The 21,812-nt window shown below is 41.6% G+C and overlaps 1 pseudogene; it reads left to right on the top strand.

Moving 5' to 3' along the window:
* The first annotated feature begins 1,105 nt into the window (after window positions 1–1,105).
* LOC102014727 overlaps window positions 1,106–21,812 on the top strand; it is a 52,271-nt pseudogene continuing 31,564 nt past the window's right edge.

The following is a 21,812-nucleotide window of genomic DNA, read 5'->3' as shown; positions in this document are numbered from 1 at the left end:
AAGACAATCCTAATTTAGGTCCTAGATATTAACTAATAGTTTGGCATCAGAATAGACATAAGTACTTTCCTTATCCCTGGTAGAGTTTACCAGAGGGAGATCTAAATCCATTTGGAATTCAACTGGATTTCAACAATCCCCATTATTTATATTTATACTTTGTATGTTGTGTCTCCCTCCTTTGGCTCTCAGGTTTGGCGGCCTGTCTACCACATCCATGTCAGATTCTACCCTCCCTCCGTCCTCTTCTGAAATTTCTGTGCTTTAGAGAAGACAGAAGTGAGTCACTTGTAATAAACAGCCCACGTGCTATCCTGTCTCCCTTTGTCTCGCACCCCCGCCCCTCGAGTTCCCAAAGAGGTGCAGCAACTTTGAAGACTCACAGGTATTTAATCCCATTGTGTGCCGGGCAAGGCAGGGGTTGGCAACAGCAGAGAGAAGGCAGCTCAGCCTTGCAAGATGATTCCTAGCAGGTCCCTCTGCACAACCTCAAATGAAGAATCTTGATTCCTAGAACGTGCTGCTTCCTCCAATGCAGCATGTGCAGATACCTTAGCTTGTTTATGAGGACGCTTCTGTGGACGACCTTGCTCTCAACAATTCAATAGAAACTGAACCTGTGGGCTCCAAGATTGATGGTAGACAGGTTAACTGCTCCCAAACAGCCCAAAAGTACAGACATTCATACTCAGAGGAGTTAAATACCTACAGTGCCCATGGCTACCCAGCGTATTAGTGTAACTGAGTCAGGACTAATATCTAAATTTTGTCACACTCAACTGGGTCTTCTCCAAGATGTCTCTTACTTCAGTGAGCTTGGCCTGCATGTAGGAGCAGTATCGCAGCCTAAAATCATGCTTTCACCCTGGTCACTCTGCATTCCCCACACGACAGACAACGAGACTACGTTCAGCGAGGAAGCAAGGACCATTTTACACAGACAGGCACTGGTTCTGACCTCATTTACAAAGACTAAGAAAAGATAGAAACAAAAACGTTTTCTTCCCATCTGATTCTGCCTCCCAGTTCTCAGAAAAAAAATGCTGGCTCACCTTCTGCCTCGCCCGGGGTCCTTAGAGAGTATAGAAATACACATGAGTGAAACATGGCCTGCAGTAGCTGCCTCGCCGAGGAAACACTGACACGCAAACACGGGCGCCCTTGTGTCCATGTCCACAGCGAGGCACGCGTCTGCACGCAGTGGGATGGTTTGGTGGACTGTAATCTAGAAAGATTTGCTGTGCCTTCAGGAGCAAGAGCACAAGGAACTCATCAGAAAGGTGCAGAAGTATCACAGCGGGCCAGCGAGGAACCTACCCCGGTCCCAGCAATAGCAGAGGGGCCTAGCTGGAGCTCGAAATACACTGGAATCAGCTTCAAGATGGCCACCTCAAACCCCGCACAGGCAGTTCGACTGGAGGAGGCATCCTGTAGTGGAATACACATCCAGGATCATGTACTCCTTAGGCTGCCTTTCACCATGATGTGCTGGGCCTCTCTGGGAAGCAGAGATGGAAACAAGATGACAAAACCGCGAACACTTGTTTTCATGAACTCTCAGTTGCAGATTCCTGAGCTCTTGCTCCACGCCTCTGTTCTGCGGAGAAGGGCCCTCCATCTCAGCATGGAAAGGGGCCTTTTCTTTCTTCTACTTCCCTTCAAAATGAATTGTGTGTGCACGTATGTATATAAAGTGCGCCTATTTTCACAGTTATCAGTGACCTTCGTTTCCCTCCTGGAAAGTGCCAAGCTGGAGCATGAAAAGCAGAGAACCGCCTGTTTGATCTGTCTAGGAAGACATCTTATGAAGTTGTTTCCATATGCTTTAGGACTGAAACCAAAGCCCAGAGGTACTTTAACTTAACTTTCTAGTGAAGTGACATAAATTAAGCTATACCTCACAGTTCATATTAAATATGTGTTTTAACTTTTGCAAAAGGAAAAATATAAAGGTATCCATGCTTACAGCAAAACACTATAGAGACATCTTGATGATTTCAACTAATTCCTAGGAAGTTCAGCATCAGCCGTTTATTTAGTAAAAGAAAGATCAGATTTTACCGCCCTGGTCTATGATCATACCACCCTGAATGTGCCCGAGCTCATCAGATTTTACCACCCTGCCCAGTAATCTCTTTCCACATTTATGTGTGAGAACACGAATGGCAGGGAAGTGCAGAGTTCTGACAACTTCTAGCAACACATAAGCAAGGAGATGCTAATCCAAGCTGAACCACTGACTCAATGCATTACTACACGCAGATCAACTGGCGCAGGCTCTCCCGGCCAGCCCTGCAGCAACGTCGCATCAAAGGCAATGCCACTAATAAACATCATACTTCTCGACCCAAGTTCTCCTTGTGGACAGGGTTTACTTTACTATAATGCATTTTGTGAAATTTATTTATATACACTCAACTTAGTGTTCCCAGAAGGAAGACTCATATGAGTGGGGTACGAGTGGGGTGTGTATGTATGTGTGTGTGTGTGCGTGCACGTGTGTGTGTGTGTGTGTGTGTGTGTGTGTGTGTCAGGCTTATACAGTGGATCTCTACAGCCTTGTCTTCTATATCTGGGGGTTGAGACAGCCTTAGATAAAATACACTCAGATAAAGGAGCTACGGTCTTGCTGGTGGTGCTGTGTAATTAGGCCTCAATGCAGAGCAGCACACCCACAACACATACTGCAAAAATGTGAGTGCATACTCAGCACTTATACATGATTCCTTTAATTCTGTAAGAAGTATTTTCTACCCTGCCTCTGTGTGTGCAGGCATGAAATCTGTGCAGATAGGCCCGCAGTGCCTATAGCTGTCCAAGTGGATTCTAGTATCAGAAATCAGTGAGAAAATACTGGGCACTTACAACGTCACCTTGTACTATCAAGAAACAGTGGCTACACTTAAGGACAAATAAGATCACATGTGAAAAACATGGTCACTGCTCACACGTGGTGATGCTGGCACTGGTTCTGGCTGAGGAGTGACACACAAGGACATACTGCCCAGGACTATACTGGTCTCTGCATGAAAAGAGAAGCAGGGAAAAGGAGGTGCTAGTCACATTCACACTTTAAACAGCCCTGTCGATGCCTTGAGCAGGCAGATCTTGAACCAAGTGTCTGACCCAGGACAAGGACACAAGGAAAATACCAGGCAAGCGCCTGCCTCTACATGGCTTTCTGGCGCATCACCAGGGTAAGATGAAGGACCATGGCATCACTGAGTAGCTGCAGGAGGGTGTGGTCCTCCAGCTCCAGGGTGGAGACAGAGCTGGAGACCAAGTGGGTCAGTCCTTAACCTGCACTATGGATTTATCAGACACCTTAGAGTCACTGCAACTTCATCTGGAAACATCTGGCTGAATAATAATAGTTTAAAAGGGAAACTGTGGTGATGCTAGAATTGTAACAACATTGTGTTTAAAAACTTCACTCTTTAAAGAAATGGATCACTTTTTTTTTCATTACATCGCTCAGAGAAATCTCTCCCATCAGAACTCTCATAAAATGTGGGTGAAGGTACAGAGGTCCTTGGGCCAATTCATTTTCATTTTCCATGATAAGTAAAAACTATGAATGAGGAGAGAAGTTATACATATGTATCTTTTATAAAACCAAAAATCTATGTCAGATTCTGTCAATTCACAGCAAATATTTTACTTGGGCCGGAAAATGTCTCATTCAATAGACAGATGGCAGTCACCCCAGACCCAAAGGTCAGGGTTCAGCCCTGGAGAGATCCCCTAGCAGAGCCACATACATGTTTAGACAAAAGAAGGACTCCTGTGTTCAACATAGGAGTCCAGGCCTCACCTTGGTGAATAACCCTTTCTCATATTTCCATTTCTGAAAGGCATTTTGATGTGGATTCACATTCTGTTTCATAGTCCACTTCCCTTGATAATCTTACCTGCATCGTGTTCACATACATGAAAAACAGAATCATGCTATCCATGATTGTCCATTTGAAAACAGTGTCATGATGTGATTATAAATGTTTCCCGATCCAAAGTGAAGGAAAGTGGAAATATGACAGATAAGTGGAAAAAGTGAAAAAATGTATAAAATACATTGCAACCAAATTGTATGGTGACTTGGGTAAAAATTAATAAAATGTAACTGATTTCAGGAATTTCCTGCTTGATAATTATAACAGAAATACTTCACCTCATCCCTGGGCTTATATCAGCGGAAAGCTGGTCACCAAAAGAAAGAGGCTGTGCCTGCGTCCTGACACTGACTCTCTCCTAGTCTATGGGCATAAACTAACACCATGGGTGACCTGAAATCTTGAAATACTGGGAACAGGGGGAGCGAAGCAGTCTCCTCTAACCCTTCATTCTCCACAGTCCTACCGCAAAGCTCAAGAAACACCGATCATCGGGCTGCTTTTCCAGCTAGAAATATCACCAAGCAAACTTGGCAATGTTTCAGCACGATTTGGTGCTTTATTAGCCACTAAAGCATCTATGTGCGTTGGAACACATCCACTGTGTGCATGTGTATGGTGCCCACGATTTCTGCTTTAGAGAACACCTGACCAGGTCAGTGGGTTCAAGGACTCTGGTCAACACGTGGGAACCATGGTAACAGGGTTCGGAGTGGAACCCAAGAAGGCAGAAGTGAACACAGAGGGGAGAGAAGTATCAGCTAGCAGACCCAGCGTCAATGGGGAGCACACTCAAAGAAAGAACCTCTTGCTGTCTTCATGCGGAATCTCTCTTTACAAGCCCATTTAAAAAAGGGCAAACTAGATTCACACCTTCATCATACACAGTGGGAAAGTGAGGTATGGAAAGAAGAGACAGACAAATTATTCATTAGTTTAACTGGTAGAATAGTAGAGGATTCTGACCTGAAGCTTCTCCCTGGAAGTAGATGTTCAGCAGTTGTAGAAGGGAGGTATTATTTCGATACCACTTGAAAAGTGGGAAAATGTGATCTCCAGAAATAATCCAAATTCCTAGGAAATCTACACAACCTCTTAAGGCCTACTGGGTCAGGTACGTAACCTACACATCATCACACATGGGGCACCTAATGACGTCCAGCAGGAGGCCCATGCTTTCCACAGGTGGAACACAGGACCGAACAAAAATACCGAAATAATTCAGTTTTGTCAAAGGGGTGATGGCTTCCCCAGAAGACAAGTTGGTCAGTGAAATGTACATTCACAAACACAAACCAAGTACCACCCCTTGGAATAATCTCTCCATACCAGGTCTACAGCTGTCATCTATTATTCCATTTTTGCAGTAAATTCAGTGACTTTCTACTGATTCCAGTCTTTAATACCAAGTGCCAGAACTCTTTTGAAGATGCAAATATTTCCATAATAAAATTTTTAAATAAATAATCATAAAAATAATGAAATATGTTAACAGCCTTGCAAATCAGGGAACAAATACATTTAAGTTCAGCATCCTGTAAGTTGAAAGCAAGGAGCATTTATTCTATGGTTAATCACATTTAATACTGTCTCTATTTGTGCCTCATTTAAGTAAATTAATATTATCATCTTTAGGGACAAATGGTTCCATTCATGCTAAGTGTTAAAAGGTAAGATGAGGTAAAATAAAATATTAAAGAGTTCACCTGCAGAAGCAGTGATTCATGAACTGGGCAGCTCCAAGCTGGCTGTGGTTTGAGAACCCCACTGAGGGAATGAATGAGAAGCCTTTTTATAGAACAGACACAGAAGTAAAGCGAAAGAACTATATGCTTGGTTACTCTTAAATGGTTGCCTTGCTCTGGTGTATGCTGCTAGAAAATCGCTACTTACATAACTATAAGTTTGTTGGTGCTTCCGATGGGTTAGCCTTAAGTTTCAGTTTTCTTTACTATGGACATTGACAATACATAGCTCAAGTTAACTTTCACTTCATGTTTTCCATGGAGAATTTGTGTCACCTATGAGATGTAATGGGCTGTGTGTGACCAGGGATCCTCCAGGCTTAGTCTTGGTTCTAATTTACTTTAACAGAAGGCATATTAAATTACATGAATATATATCATCAAGCTACTTTTGTTACTTAACACAGTATTTGCTAGATAAACACTAGATATCTATTTTATGGGTGGGAGCTGGGCATGCATCTTTCTCATGCTCTTTGGATAGCATCAAATTCTTAGGGGCTAACACAGCAAGGATGAAGAAAAAAGAGAACAGTTACTTAGCTGGTAAAGCAGCTAAGCTCAGGAAAGTGGGATGCCACTGTGTCTGTCAGCTTTCTATGGCTGTGACAAACACTTGAGCTGTCAACTTATAAAGAGGAAAGGTTTCTGTTGGCTTCAAGTGGCTATGGCACTGCAACAAAGCAGCACATCATGGCTGGAGCAAGTGGTGAAACAAAACTTCTCACCTCATGGCCAGGAAGTGAAGGAGAGGGAGAGGAACTGGAAGGCGTCCCACTATCCCACGAAAGACCATGCCCCTCGGGACCCAAAGATCTCTCACCAGGCTCCACATCTGCAAGTTCCCCCCACCTCCTACTGCTGTCAGTCTCAACACCCATCCTTCATATGTGGCTTGGGGACACTCAAGATCCAAACTATAGCACCATTTCAGGGGTGCTACACACCTCCACAGAGCCCAACACCCCAAATATAAAGTGACCACACACAGCCCTCTTAGCCTCCAGTGACCTGGGCTCACCCAACAGCCCCAGACATCTGCTCCCTCTCTCTACGATCTTGTACTATGGAGCACCTTATGGTTTTTTAACCCACACCACCAGTGTCTCCATGCTTTTTGCTACTATTGCTCTCCTTTAAGGAACCTCTGCAATTTTGCTTCCTTCTTCATGGGACAGTTCTTCCTCATCTTTAAGCCTCAGCTCAAATTTGTCTACCCCCGAAAACATTCTGTGACCCCTCCTCTCTTTCCACCTCTCTGCTCCATTCAGTGTCCTGCACTATACGGATATTTTGTAACATATCCTGGATTTCAGTGGTCCCTGTCTGACCCCGTCATAGGCAGCAGGTGCAGTGGTAATTACAGATTTAATCTAACCACCTGCAAGAGGCTGTGAACAAGTGTGCACTGCACTGAGCCGAATGTCTAATGTACTAAAGGTACATAAACACCATCAGCCACAAATACATATTGAGTTTACTAACTGCCAAGCAAGGAAGTGCAGGGAGCTAAGCTACCTAGTGTCAGAAGGAAAGAGAAGGCGAGTAGAACTATCTCTCAACAACGGATCAATTTTCTAATAACTCAATCTTCTTCAAAATGGAATATGAAGCCTGGTAAAGAAGTTGTTCACCATCACTGAGAGTGCCAGGAAGACTGTGTGAAAATGATTTCACGATTGAGAGGCTGTGATGGGTCCCCAGGTACTTCCTAAGATGTTTTCCAGTATGACAGTTCTGTCTTTTCAGCTACCTCTCACGTTGCTCAATGTAAGGGAGGGCTATGAGCATCTCTGAATAACACATCCATAGTTAGGCAGTTCTACATTTTGTTACAATTAAAACTATCCAAAGAAAGGTTTTGCCACAGAGTGGCAGGACACAGCCACAACACACACTGCGGAATGCGAGTGCATACTTAGCACTTACACGATTCCTTTAATTCTATAAGCAAAGGCATTTTCTATCCTCCCTCTCTCTGTTTGTGTGTTGTAGGCATGAAGTCTGCATACGGGCATGCAGTGGGGACAACTGTCTAAGCGGATCTTAGTATCAGAAATTAGTGAGAAGAAAATACTGGACTCTTACAACATAACTTTGTATTACTATGAAACAGTAGCCACACTTAAGAACAAATAAGAAAAATAAGTGCATTTTTTACTAACACTAAAGTGAATACTTGTTTAACGATGTGTACAGAAATAATAACAATGCTGGCCATTGTTCAGATGAACTTCTGGGCCCTAGGTCAGGATGACAAAAGTAATAGATTTAAAAATCCTCACAGACACAGGAATGTAGAGTCAGGGTTCCCTTTACGGGCCGAGGTTTTATTCCAAGACCCCCAGTGCATACCTGAAACTGACTAGTAGTGAACTTTACATATAATGTGTTTTTTCCCCTGCTATATACATACTTATAATGAAGTTTCACTTACGTGTTAGGTGCAGTAAGAGGTTTTCAGTAACAATAGCGAAACAGCAACTATAACAACGGCAATAATAATGCAGTGTCTCTCCTCTGTGCACCGTGACACCTCAACAACCAGTCTGAACGCTGGGACAGCTGCCGAGTAACTCACGGTGGGCAGCATCTGACGCACGCATCTGCACAGATCCAATGGGCTCCCATGCCAGGTGGGACACTGCACAGCAGGGCACAGTTTCCTCCTGCCACTCAGAATGGCACACATTTAAAAACGCATGGATTGCTTATACCTGGAATTTCCCATTTATTATATTCATGACCACGGCTGACCCCACATAACTAAACCTGTTAAGTGAAATCACAGTCACGGGAGGTCCACCATACATGTAATACGTGGTCACAAGAGAGGTGGTGAGGGGCGGGCACCCTGTGCCCAGATAACCCTGGTCCCAAACCAGCCTCCAGCCATCCACAGCTGTGTGTTCCCTGACAACCTAATTAGGTCTAGTGTGCCTCAGTTTCCATAGCTGTAAAATGGATACACTATCATCTACCTGGCAGACTTGTGAGGACGATTATTAGGTGAGATCAGCCCTTTACAGATCCAAGAGTTCCACAGCTATGGATACCAAGTAAAATGCGTCCATTTACTAATTTACTGGGCTAGATTCAAAAGTTATGGAATCATCGCCTTTGGAGATTCAGTGAATCCTATTCTCTTTCGTCAAGTATTTCACGTTGTGCGAAAGTACTTTCCTAACAGAGTTGTTCATGATCTGAGCTCATGATCTGATTAAGGAGTTAATAAAGGCAAAGACTTTTCAATAGTGCTTCTCCGAGTTCCTCACCATCATCTTCTTCACACTCACTCCCACCCCCCTCATCAAATGCGCTTAGAACTTTGCACAAAGCCAACCTGCCCTGCACGGGTCCAGAACTGAGCCAGAGTCAAGGGTGGCTTTGATAAAGAACTGTGTTCAGCTGGAGAGGAATGTTCGCCTGTGACTCATAGAACTGTGGGCTTTTTTAAAATTTGTAAGGAACAAATATCTTTTTGGTATACAACACGATGACTTGACGTGTGAATGAACAGTGGAATAGCTGGATCAAGCTAATTAACATACGTGATGTGCGGAGAGCCCTGAAAACCTACTCTGTCCACAGTCTGGAGGTATGTAACACATGGTTTTAACCAGTCACCACGTTGTACAACAGCTCCTGAATGAATGCCTCGTGCTCAACTGAAATTTTGTATGCTGTGACATTTCACTGGGGGATATGTTAGAAAGTTGCCAAAACTGAAACAGGTGACTCAGAGAAATGGTAGAATTTCCTCAGCAAGAGAGTTGACACACTCACTTACTGAGTGCTTATTTCTCAGTACATGAGCAGGGAGATTTTAGACAATGCGGTAGGCCAAATGATAGCTTCAGAGATATCCACGTACTAACGCTCACCCTCTGTGGGTATGTGTGGTTCCACGGTAAAGGGAAATTGCAACAGTTCATGGGACTAAGATTACTACTAAACTGACCTTAAAACAGGGGGATTCCCTTGGGTTGTCCACGTTGGACCAATACCAACAAAAGGGCGAAGAGTACCAGACATGCGGCGACGTGGGAAGAAGGTGAGCGCTGCTGGTTTGAAGGTGGAGGAAGGTGCCATGAACCAATGAACCAGGGAAGCTTCTAGAAGCTGGGAAAGCCAAGAAGTAGGTTTTCCCTCAGAGCCCAGGGAAAGACACCCAACTCCTGCTGACACCTGTAGATTGGCCCAGTGAGAATAATGTCAGACATCTGACCTGAACTGTATAACACGTCTGTGTGGTCTTAGGCCACTAACTGTAGGTATTTCATCACAGAAACATCAAAATACCAAAGCAGCGAGTTATCATTCCTCATTGCTTTTAATTCCTAAAATGCAATTATGCCTGCATACAATATGTAATAAATTTTCCCACTAGTTTAAAGAAGTCTTTATTAAGATTTGTTTGGAGTATTATATTCACATGATATTTAAGTAAAACAGATACTATTTAAATTACAAAACTTAAGAAATATGTTAAGAAATATTTTAATGAATAATTATAAAATATGAAAAAAGGTAAGGCCAAAGAGAGCAAAGGAAATATTACATGCCTTCCACTGAAATTCCAAGCTCAATAAAGGCAAGGCCTTGGCCTGTGTGGTTCATGTTCTTGCTACACCTAGTGCCTAGAACTTGAACATTTATAAAACAGATGAATGAACTCACGCACGGCTCGTCCACGATGGCTCACCACAACGTGCGCCACAGCAGGAGGCTGCAAAGTACCCGCTCCGCTTCACTGTTTGTACTTTCGATGAATGTGTCTTTTATTTATTTATTTATTTATTTATTTTTGGTTTTTGGTTTTTCTCCGGTACCGGGAACTGAACTCACGACCTTGCGCTTGCCAGGCAGGTGCTTTGCCACTGAGCTAAATCCCTAGTCCCTAATGTGTCTTTTAAATAGGCTGCTGGTCCAGGTGTTAGGGCACATGAAAGGGAAGACAAGATTTACAAACATTTCCCCTCAAAATGAACAGCTCCCTACTCACTGAAATAATTTAATTAATATAAGTTAATTAGCATGTCATCATGAGGGCAAATTGCTTTTCTCCGGTGAAAATTTCATGAAGTATCACACATGAAGATGTTGTCCCACAGCGCCTCATAAATGTGAATATATCATACGTGTTCTGTGAAACTGCATTCTGGTGGAACGGGGCTATGCCAAGCAAAGCCAGTTGTACGATGGAAAGCCAGTAAAGCCCAAGCAGCAGATTCTTTTATTTTGAGGAAAACAGTGTGGAGTTTTGGTGGAGCCAGGGAAATCCTTGTGCACTGAACTAAAAATAGAGGGGGACAAAGAAGTTGGGGGTGCGCCTGCATGCGGTGATCACCCCAGGGCCATCGTGGGCACTCCTCATCCCCACACCTGGCCGCTCTCTCTGGGCCACCAGAAGTGTGCCCCGGCTGGGCTCCCAGCTCCCGCTCTGAGTTGGGCCAGAAGGAGGGAGCTCAGTGTCACCGTTCTCTGGAGAGTATGGTATGAAACTTGCACTCGGTCCCTGATCTCACTGTCAGCTGCTGGATTCCTGCCCTTGAGCCCAGAACTGGCTCCTCAGATGCCCTGTCCCTCTGCCTGGCTGTTGCAGTCTGAATTTCCTCCCAGCAGTTGCCACCTGCCTTCTGCCTTCAGCCAGATCCTGAAAGGGCTCCTTGCAGTCCCTTGCTTTTTTCCTCCTTCAACTGTTAGCAGAAAGCCTGGCAGTTACAGAGGGCAACCAAGGCAAATCCACTAAATTCAGATCAAGGAAGCTCAGTCCTTGGGGGCCTGGAGCTGAACTCATGGAAACTGAACTGAGGTTCCTTTAACCAAAACGACTCTGGACTCTCACCTCCAGCAGAGGCAAATTGCAGGCCACTGAGGGCAGCAGATGGCCGGGTTTCTGGGTGCACCAAAGCTGCCTGGCCCTGGGCAAAGCCATGAGGAAGGAGGACTGGGAGCCGAGAGCATCACCTTTGAATTTCCCTTGGTGCTTTCCCCTGGCTCCTTTGGGAATGCATGAAATACCCACCTGGAACTTCTCTCTCTTCTTTTTCCCTGTGGATCATCAAAATTCTTTCGCTCAGAGAATGACAGATTTCTTAATCAGCTTAAAATAACTGACACTAAATTGTTCAGGCTGAGGGACTCTCCTAGGACAAGCTGCCCCTTTGAAGGTACTTATTAAATCCCAGTGATTTTGTAGAATCTGAAATTTGTAGAAGATAAGAGAGATCGTTTTGACCAGGGAGCTATTTTTCTTTGAGCTGATTTTCCAAAATAAATTATATTCAACAAAACTACCTCATTAACACCACTTCCTACAGTTTCCTGTAAGAACTGCTGCACTCCACCTACCTAAACAACCAAGGGTCTTCGCTACAGGAAATAATGCACTTCTGAGTTTGCCCCAGATAGAACACAGATATATTCCACTGATCGCATGCTTGGACAATAGACACAACTCTAAGGGGCCAAGGAGTGCAGAAAGATCAACAGAAAGGAATGAAGCAGCAAACACTCATTTGAGAACTGGAGGCTATGTAGCAGGTTGCAGTGCTTCTGAGTGCTTACCTATTTGTTTATTTTTCTCTACATTTCACTGTTATTGGGCATATCCATTAGAAGGCTAGTAGAAGGAGAGAATAACAAAGTCAAAACTATTATTTTCACTCCTTTTTTAGTACCTCCAGCAAACTGAGTGGGGTGAATGTTCAAACTAAAATCCTAAGGTGTTCCAGTGAATTTCAGAAGATATTTACCTATACTTTATGATGACAATGATCAAGAGTCAACTGCACTCTGTAGAGACAACCTCTCTGTGACATTTTTTAGCACAGACTTGTGACCTTTTAGTACAGTATAACTTTCCGGAATGCATGAGGTAATACAGTATAAACAAACAAAGAGTAATTTTGGTATACATTTGGCGTTCCAGGCAAGTCTGGTATCACACACTTATCGCAAGTACTGAGTTTCCCAATGTGCCTACTCACTCATGGAAATCTGATTAGTTGAATCACTCCCACTTACCCTCTTGCATCTATCTGATTTCTTTTTGCCTGACTTTTCTTTTTCTCACATTTATAGATTGGTTTGGGATATCTTATAATAGTGCCTTGCAAAATACATCTATCCTAATCAGATAGAAGATCATTGTTTGCCTTAAATGTAAAGTATATATATATATATATATATATATATGCATGTATATATTATGAACCTAATATTTCAGTCTGCTACTGTCTGAGTGCTATGATTAACTACTCCAAGCTACCAGCCCACTAGTGCTCCTAATCTTCGGAACCTCTAATGTGCGGTAAAGGTAACAGGGTATCAGAGGGAAATCATAAAGATTACTTGCTATTTGTCTTTCTCTTACAGAAATGTTTTATTGCTTACACGATCACTTTGGAAAAAGTCCATAGTTCTATCATCTGCCTATTATGTTTAATGAAAAATGTCTTCTCACCTTCATTTTTTAAAAATTAAACACCCGCATTGGAAGATACTTTGGTAAATAAAATCTGATCTTGCACCCAAAGGAAGCACTCCTGTCAGATGGTGTATTACTTGTCTACAGCTACAGAACAAATGACTCCCAAACTTAGCAGCTGAAAATAGTAACAAACACTTATCTCATGAAATTTTAGGCTTATGGTTCTGGCTCGGGACTTTTCATCAGGCTTCCAGTGGATGGCAGCAGGAACTAAAGTCATCCAAACCCAGACTGGGACTTGGACCCACTGTTCAGCTCAACCTTGAAGCTTCATTACCTCACCACATATGTCTCTCCCAGAATGGCAGGCACCTCTCCCATGAGTGACCCATGAGACACAGAGGGATGACTGATGTGAAGGCCACTATATCTTTTACCGCCTCATCTTAGAAGTGATATGTTATCACTGCTGCCATATTATATAGGGACTATGAAACCAGTCACGCACTGTGGAATGCTGTTTTGGTCACTTAACATTGGGCCACGCATCCAGTAGTGGCCCCACAGGTTCTAATGGAGCTGAAAAATCTACTTGTGTTTCTGATTTCCAAGTCTATTCACAGTGAATCCTCTGTCATGCTGTAATACAACACATTCCTCAAGTGTTCATAGCAGGGGTGTTGCAAATAAGTTATATGCAATAAAACGGCCTTGTTACACCATTTTCTACAGTTCCCCAGCAGTATCAGCCAGAAAGAAGTACAGCTCATTAAATTACCTACAGAACAAAATACTTGCTAGCGGTAATACACAACAATGGTTATGGTACCAGACGTCTATCATTAGTTCAAAGCGCACACCCTCCTCTTGTAAGCCAGTCTGCTGTGCTACATGGACAGCAGTCTTGTCTTTCTAGCACTTTCCACACCTGGAGATTGCCTTGAGCTCATCTCGAGAGACAAATGTGCACCCCTCTGTCCTGTGCAATGTTACACCATCATGTTGTCAAAACACACTTCTTGGAACCTAATCCATACTTGGGGCAGGAGTGATCATGCTCAAATCTGGCAAGAGAGCACACAAAGGTGTGACTTCTGGGAGAAGCAGGTCTGTGGATGTCCCCTTGGAGGCAGCTACCACAGACATCTGCATGGCTTTTGACGGGACCATGACAACTTGGTGGCTGTCTGTTCCACCTCTGGACAATCAAAACTGTTAGGCAAGCTCTTCCAAACCCCAAATTCATTATCTTCAGAAGAGATGAGGGGCCAGAAAAAAAATACAATTTACTTCATTCTGATATGCTAATTAGTGGAATATAAAATTTTCCATTTTGACTGTTATTTTGAGAACTCTTGATACGTTTGGGTAGCGTTCATATAAGGGAAAAAATAGTGATGAAGGAGAAAGGCGATGTGAGGATTGGCAAAGAGTAAAGGGTAACCGATGTTGAACAGATGTGAGGATGATAATTCCACCCATTGCTCTTGCCACAATGACTATAAATTATTTCTCCTCACTTCACTCCTCTTAGTCATGCCGGATTAACTTTGCATTTTCTAATTCTAGCAGTAAGGGCTGCGGGTTAGAGCTATTCTCATGTCCCACAACTACAATTTCACTTATGAAATTTGCACCGAAGTGTGGCAGAATGATTAGGCTTCTAACAGAATTTTTGAGATATTAAATTTAAAAACTATTATTTGGAGAGGGGATAGCTATTGAAATTAGAGTACTCTATAAATATGTACTCTTAAAGATTAAGATATGTACTCACCTGTTTGCTTCTTGATTGAAAACATTAGGATGTACTAAACCAATGTACTTGATAAATTTTTCAGTTGCTGCAATGTCAGTTTTAAGAAATGAAACATTACAGAAGACACCAGTGAAGAGTAAGATCCCCAATACAAATAAGGATTCTAAAGAGTTTTGCACTCTGCAGTGTTGTGTTATACTGAATGTCTCCCAGAGGCTGCTGTGTTGAATGTTGGTTGCCAGCCTGTGGTGCTACTGGGAGGAAGTGGAACTAGAAGGAAGTAGGGCCTAATGGGAGGAAGTGAGGTCATTTGGGGGCATGGTCTTCAAGTGATACTGGGATAGTGGCCTTTCCCCCCTCCTGTCTTCACTTTTGGGCTGCCGTGAGGTTACCATCCCCTGAGCCACATGTTACTACCATGACGAACTGACCAATGCAATGTGGCTAAGCAGCACTAGCCTGAAACCACCAGCCAAAATAAACCTATCCATCTTTCAGTCATTAACTCATGTATTTTTCAAAGTGATGGAAAGTGAACAGCTATGTACAACAGTTTTCTTGCTGAGTGATGAAGAGTTCTTTAGAGATCATTTGAATAATTATTTTAGTAATGTCAAAAAATCTATGTCAGATTGATGGCTTATTAAAATCTGGTAAATCAGTATAGTCCTACTGTAAATTGTGTTCTGATATTAAGAGATCCTTTTAAAAAGATTAATAAATGCAATTCTACTTATTGAACTTCTGCCAAATTGCAGAAAGGTATCATAGAAAGTATATCCACATACTACTAGGTTGATTTTCCACCTATTTAATTTTTGTATAATACTGACTATAATGTTGACCTCCTGAAAACAGAAATAATTTCTCTTTGGGAAACAAAATAATAGCTGCATTAATATTCTTAACTTATTTTTATCCAGAAGTGAAAGCCATGTGAAAGGCTATTAAAATAATTTATGCTTATTACTACAACTATGAAGCAAAAATGGTGAATAAGTCCTGTTATTGAACATCTAACAATGTGGCAAATTTATACATTTAATCAGAAAATGCTGGACTTAATCATGAGCATTAGGTGATGGCTTCTGATATAATTTTATTGTAAAATTCTCTTGGTAATGTTTTTTCTAGCTCTTCTTTTTATAATACTTTATTTTAGCTTGTTTTCTTTTATCAAGCTAATGATTAAAATAAAATTTCATTTTATTTGGGATGGGATATTTGAATAATTATCAAATTATTAATTATTGAATAATTATCAAATTTATTTTATTTGGGATGGGATTCTTTGAAATTCATATTAATACCATAAAATACCATTTTAATTATTCAAAAATGCTATGTTGACCAAGTGTGGTAGCACACACTTATAATTTCAGTACTCTGGCAGGCTGAGGGAGGAGGATTACAAGTTTGAGCTCATCCTGGGCCACTTAGCTACTTATTGAGGCCCTATCTGAAAATAAATATTAAAATACGGGCTGGGAATGTGTATTGGTTTAAGGCGTTAGGTTCAATCAATCTCCCTCTCCCTCTTTCTCTCCCTCTCTCTCTCTCCCTTCCTCCCTCTTTCTTATACACACACACACACACACACACACACACACACACACACACACACACACACAAAAGCCCTCAGGCTCCCTGGTAGGGTTAGGGTAAGGGCTAGAGTCCTCGCTAAGAGGCAAGATCTTTCTCGCTCAGGAAATCATAGGGCCACACCACCCAAAGACTCCTTGGTGGATGATGAATGCAGACAAATTCATTAACATGGGGCACTTCTTGGAAGACTGTCTTCTAATGCCATTATTTCATTTTGTCCTCTTAAATAAAATGCAAAGCAACACCCCCTTTCCTGCTGTCCTGAAGACATCTTGTTCTTAGGTCAAAACCCTCTCCTTCCCACTTGTCCGGTCAAGTTCATCCCAATATTTAAAAGGGTACTTTAGAAGGGCATAAAATATTTGGTGTCAGACACATGATCTATTACTTTTAAACTCAAATAATATTTCATGGAAGAATAGTTAATTTGGTAATAAGTTAATATTCCACCAAAATATCTCATGTTGATGTTTCATCACACAAAGCTAATCATTTTTAATATCTAGATTAAATTTTTTTTAAAAGGAGCTTTTATTGAAAATGGAGAACATTTGAAAACCCATACCACTGAGAGGGAATCACTATCTTTCTTCTCTGATGAAAGAATATCTTTCAGGTTATTGGAAAATTGGAAAATAGAAACTTTAATTTTCCCTGCCCACTTCCTGTTCCCCAATTAAACTTCCCAAATTTCTGGTATTATTACCAGGATCAAGTTTTATTCAGTAATCAGTCTCTTTTTGTCAGCTTGGTTTGAAAAGTAGAGTTCCAAGCACAGTCTTCTTTATTATCACAGTTATGCATTTTGTGTGGGCAGGTCTCCGTTGCTGTTCTCAGATGTTGACTTGTACCTTAAATAGTTTGTGTGATGAATAAGATTTCTTATTCATCATGTTCTTTTATCATTTGGTTCCAGCATTTAACACTGAAATAACAGTTTTCATAAGGGGATTTTCCATTCCTTGGGAATCACTTTCTAAAGCTTAGATAGAGATACAGTATTTTAGAATGAGCTGTTTCTCCTCCCTCATTCTAGAAGGCATCCATACACTGGGACTGTTCTTGATTTAGAAAGTACTCCAATGTTCTAGGATTGTTGGGGTTAAACAGACTTCTCCAAACTGGCTTCACATAACAACTATTTGGGAAGATTTTACAAAAAACTCCAGCCCGAACCCAGTCCTTAGAGATCAACATTTAATTGGTCTAGAATGAGGCCCAGGGAACCAGGCATTTCTAACGTATAATCATGATTTGGAACTTCTAGTAAGAATAATGTTTACAAAGAATTTTTTTTTAAATAAAAAGAATAATATTTATAAAGACTTTACCATGGATGTATTTGTCAGAGGAACCTTGCTGGGATGAAATACCCAACACCCAACAGGAAGGAGAGGTTTATTATGACTTATGGTTTCAGCAGTTTAGTCCATGGTTGGTTGGCTCCAAGGCAGACACACTGTGGTGGAAGGATGTGGTAGAAGAAAGATGCTCAACTCTTGGTGGTGGGAAAACTCAGTGGGTTGGAAAAAGAGCCCCAGAGGAAGGAGTTAGGGACTAGATATAGTCAATGAGGTCACATCCTTATGACCCACTTCTTACCACTAAGCTTCCCCTAACAGATCATTGAGCCATAAAATTATCAGTACCTTAATCCTCACTTCCAAGCACCTCTCCAAGAGTCTCTTAATTTAGTCAAAGTTTCAATCAAGACTAACTAGCACAAGTTCAGCTGGCCAACTTGACACTTAGGCACATTTCCCTAAGCAATACTTAATCTCCAAATAAAAACAATAATGGATTCTTAATTATTTAACTATCTGACATTATTTAACTATCCTATGTACAACTTAAAATGTTCTAATCCTTTCAAAAAATTCTCAACAATCTCAGAATTCTTCAAAAGTCTAAATTCAAAGTTTCCTCTGAAACTCAAGGCAAACTTGTAGCTGTGAAGCTTTTTAAAATTCGAAAAGGTAAGCAAGTTACAAATTCTCAACATATTGGATGAACATTTGCATTCCAAAAGGGAGAAGTAGGGAGATAGAAAATAATAAGACCAAAGCAAGATGAAAGCTCAGTATGGCAAACATTAAGTCTTATAGCTCAATGTCCTGCGCCTGTGACACACAGTGGTGAGATGTGAGTTCCAAAGAGTTTGGGCAACCCCAGCCCTATGGTCTTGTTTTGTGCAGCCTATGTGACCTCTCTCTTGGACTAGTTCTGCTTGTGACCTGCAGCTTTCCTTGGCAAACTTTTCATGCTCCTGGTATCTCAAACTTCCTGGGGTGTCCACTGAAGCCCTGGCTTCATGCCCATAGATTCACATACTGCCATACTGAGGGGTTCCTAGCAGGACACTGATGTTGTTACTTGTTTTTATCTGACCTCCCTTTGAAGAGATTCCTTGGGGATCTGAGAAGGGGCTGCCCAGGGCACTGCTCTGGCCTTCCTTTGATATCTGCATGGAAGCCTCCATGGCCCCATAACTCCTGAACTCCACATGCCTGAAAAAGCAGCATCACATGAACAATGCCAAGGTCTGTTGCTAGCACAAAAGCAGCTGGCTCCCCTTGGACCATGTGACTTCTGAGTGCCTGCATGGCTGGGTATGGAGAAATGAATCCCATCCTGGGAACCAGTGCCCTGGGCAATCCCTTCTCAGATCCCCAAGGAATCTGTTTTCAAATAAAGGTTTACATTTTACATCTGTGAACCGGTGATGGGTGGAGTCTTGCTGATTCCTGAGATGCCTTCAAGGCATCTTTTCTTCTGAGTCAGTTCAAAATACTTGGTTTCTTTTTCAACCTAACATCCTTTGGACTCAACTTTACAAGAGGTTCTTTTTGTGCCAAAACTTAAACTTTCCAAATTTTCTTGAGCCAGGCGTGGTTGTGCATGCCTATAATCCCAGCACTTGGGAGGCTGAGGCAAGAGGATTGTTGTGAGTTTGAGACTGGCCTGGGCTACAAAGTGAGCCCAAGGCTGGCCTGAAGTGCATAGTGAGACCCTTTCTCAAAACGACAAAAAAAAAAAAAAAATTTTTTTTTTAGTCCAGTGTGACAGTCAAAATTAACCAGCAAAACAAGGGTTTTGCCTTTTACAAGCTATGTAATTTCACCTATGTGAATTGACAGGAAATAAGGCAATTTTGAAGAACACATCACTTGTATGGTATTCTTTGTGAACTGCTATTATGAATAAAAGAATTCCCCATATGATAGAAATTTATCCCAACAGTACTCAGGTATCAAATATTACATCAACTTTGTTGGAAATCTTTCTATTAAATATGACATAAGAAAAAAACATGTAAGACAGTACCTTGAAGAAAATACAATTCCCTCTGTGTCTTTTAGGAATTAGCTTTAAGGATTCCAGAAATAGTAAAATCTGCCATTACTTAAGTGCCTTTTATAAAATGGTGTAGTATTTGTGCATAACCTATGCACATCCTCCTGTACACCTCAAACCATCTATAGAGAGCTTATAATATCTAACAAAATGCAAATGCTATGGAAATAGCTCTGTTGGATTGTTTAGGAGATATGACAAAGAAAAAATTCTACATGTGTTCAGTACAGACACAATTATTTTTCCAACTATTTTCAATCCCTCATTGATTTAACCTGGTGATGTGAAGAGCTACTATATATTACACACAACTTAATATTTTGCTTGATGTTTCAATATGATCCTTGTCCACATCTGGTTTTGTGTCAGGTACCTGTGCTGAATGGTATCAGATTCCTAAAAAGTTTTGGAGGAAGTGATCAACTTTGCCTCATCACTACTCCTCAGTGTTGCTGAATGACCTCATGCACTTATGTCCTTTTGCTTTTGCTCTTCCTGCTTCTGACCTAGTCATGTCGATATTGATTATGCTGAAATTAATTAACATATCTTGGGAAGAACTCAAAGTCTGAAAAATGCAGAGAATCACACTGATCAAATCAAACACCTTTGAGGATGCATCCAAGTCAGGATGGGGCAGCTCTGATACACAAACCCAGGAATGGTTGTCCCACCACAGAAAGCTCATGTGCATGCCAACTAATTCTCCCCTTGCCTCACAATCCTCTTCTTCATCTTTTTTTCCTGTCAAGGACAATTTAAGTGAGCAGATATTTGATTGCTAGATCAGATGTTTTTTCTATTAAATGTCCAGATTACTTAGAAAAAGAGCCCTGGTCTGGGGAGAGCTAGCTGGAAGTTTTGTACAGACAGGGGAAGTCTGGGACCAAGAGCTAAGCACAAGCTCTCCTGGCTGAAGGCACACTTGTGCCAGGAAGACTCTGCATAACAGACGGGCCATGGGGTCTGCCCTGCGCAATCTGGGTGACTGCAAAGTGAGCCAACCAAGAGACACACCCAGAAGGGCAAAGACAGAGACTGTGTGTGCCCTGGAGACGACATTTCATACATGACAGGAAGTCACAGTTCTTCCAACTAGAGGTACCAAAGGAGAGAAAATAACACTAGATAAGATTACCAAATTTTTGGTCTGTATGTATTTTGCAATGGTGGGGCCAGACCCAGTGCCTGTGCCTGAAGCTCCAACCCCAGCCCTTCTGAAAATTATTTTCTTTTTAATTTTAAGACAGAGTCTCAGTAGATTGCTAAGTTGCCCAGACTGGGCTCAAACTCCTGATCTTCCTGCCTCATTTTCCCAAGGGGCTGGGATTATGGGCATGTGTCACCAGCCCTGGTTTGCAATTTCTAATTATGATTTTAACTGCAAACAACAGTGCCTAACTTTTACTTTAGAAAAGCCCAGAGGTAACCTATCTTTAGATAGGGGTCTCACGCTAATTACTAAATATGTGAGTAAACGAACAATGCCCGTGCTAGAGGAGAAGTCAGACACCACACACCAAACAAATACAGGTAAATTATTTGAAAATACATGCTACTCATGGTTCCTTTGGTTTTCCAACATTTGGTGGTTCATCATCTACACAGAATATATCCCAAATTTATGAAGGCAGATTAATAAGATAGGATAAGATTAATTATAAGTAGCATTGCTAATATTACAGATCATATAAGAAATATATATTCATTTCTTATAACGGCATAATTTCTTGCCTACTCTCATGGAGCTTATCTTTCAGTAAGGAAGATGGGATTAATCAAGAGTTATACACAATAAATTATAAAACTGAGTTATGCATGTATTTTGAGGGAAATCAATAGTCTTACGGAAATATACAAAAGAAAAACACATTTAGGGGTAGACTTCATTGGACAGGAAAGCTTTTGTTCCAGTATCAGAAAATTATTACTGAAATAAGATATGGAATATAAGTGTGATGGATAGACCATGTGCAAAAGTCCTATGACTAGAAGAAGAAGAAGAAGAAGAAGAAGAAGAAGAA

This window comes from Chinchilla lanigera, unplaced genomic scaffold (assembly GCF_000276665.1).
Source record: "Chinchilla lanigera isolate Chin_1 unplaced genomic scaffold, ChiLan1.0 scaffold00001, whole genome shotgun sequence".
NCBI classification, from domain to species: domain Eukaryota; kingdom Metazoa; phylum Chordata; class Mammalia; order Rodentia; family Chinchillidae; genus Chinchilla; species Chinchilla lanigera.
The sequence above is the reverse complement of the archived record's forward strand: the minus strand, read 5'-3'. Positions and strand labels throughout refer to the sequence as shown.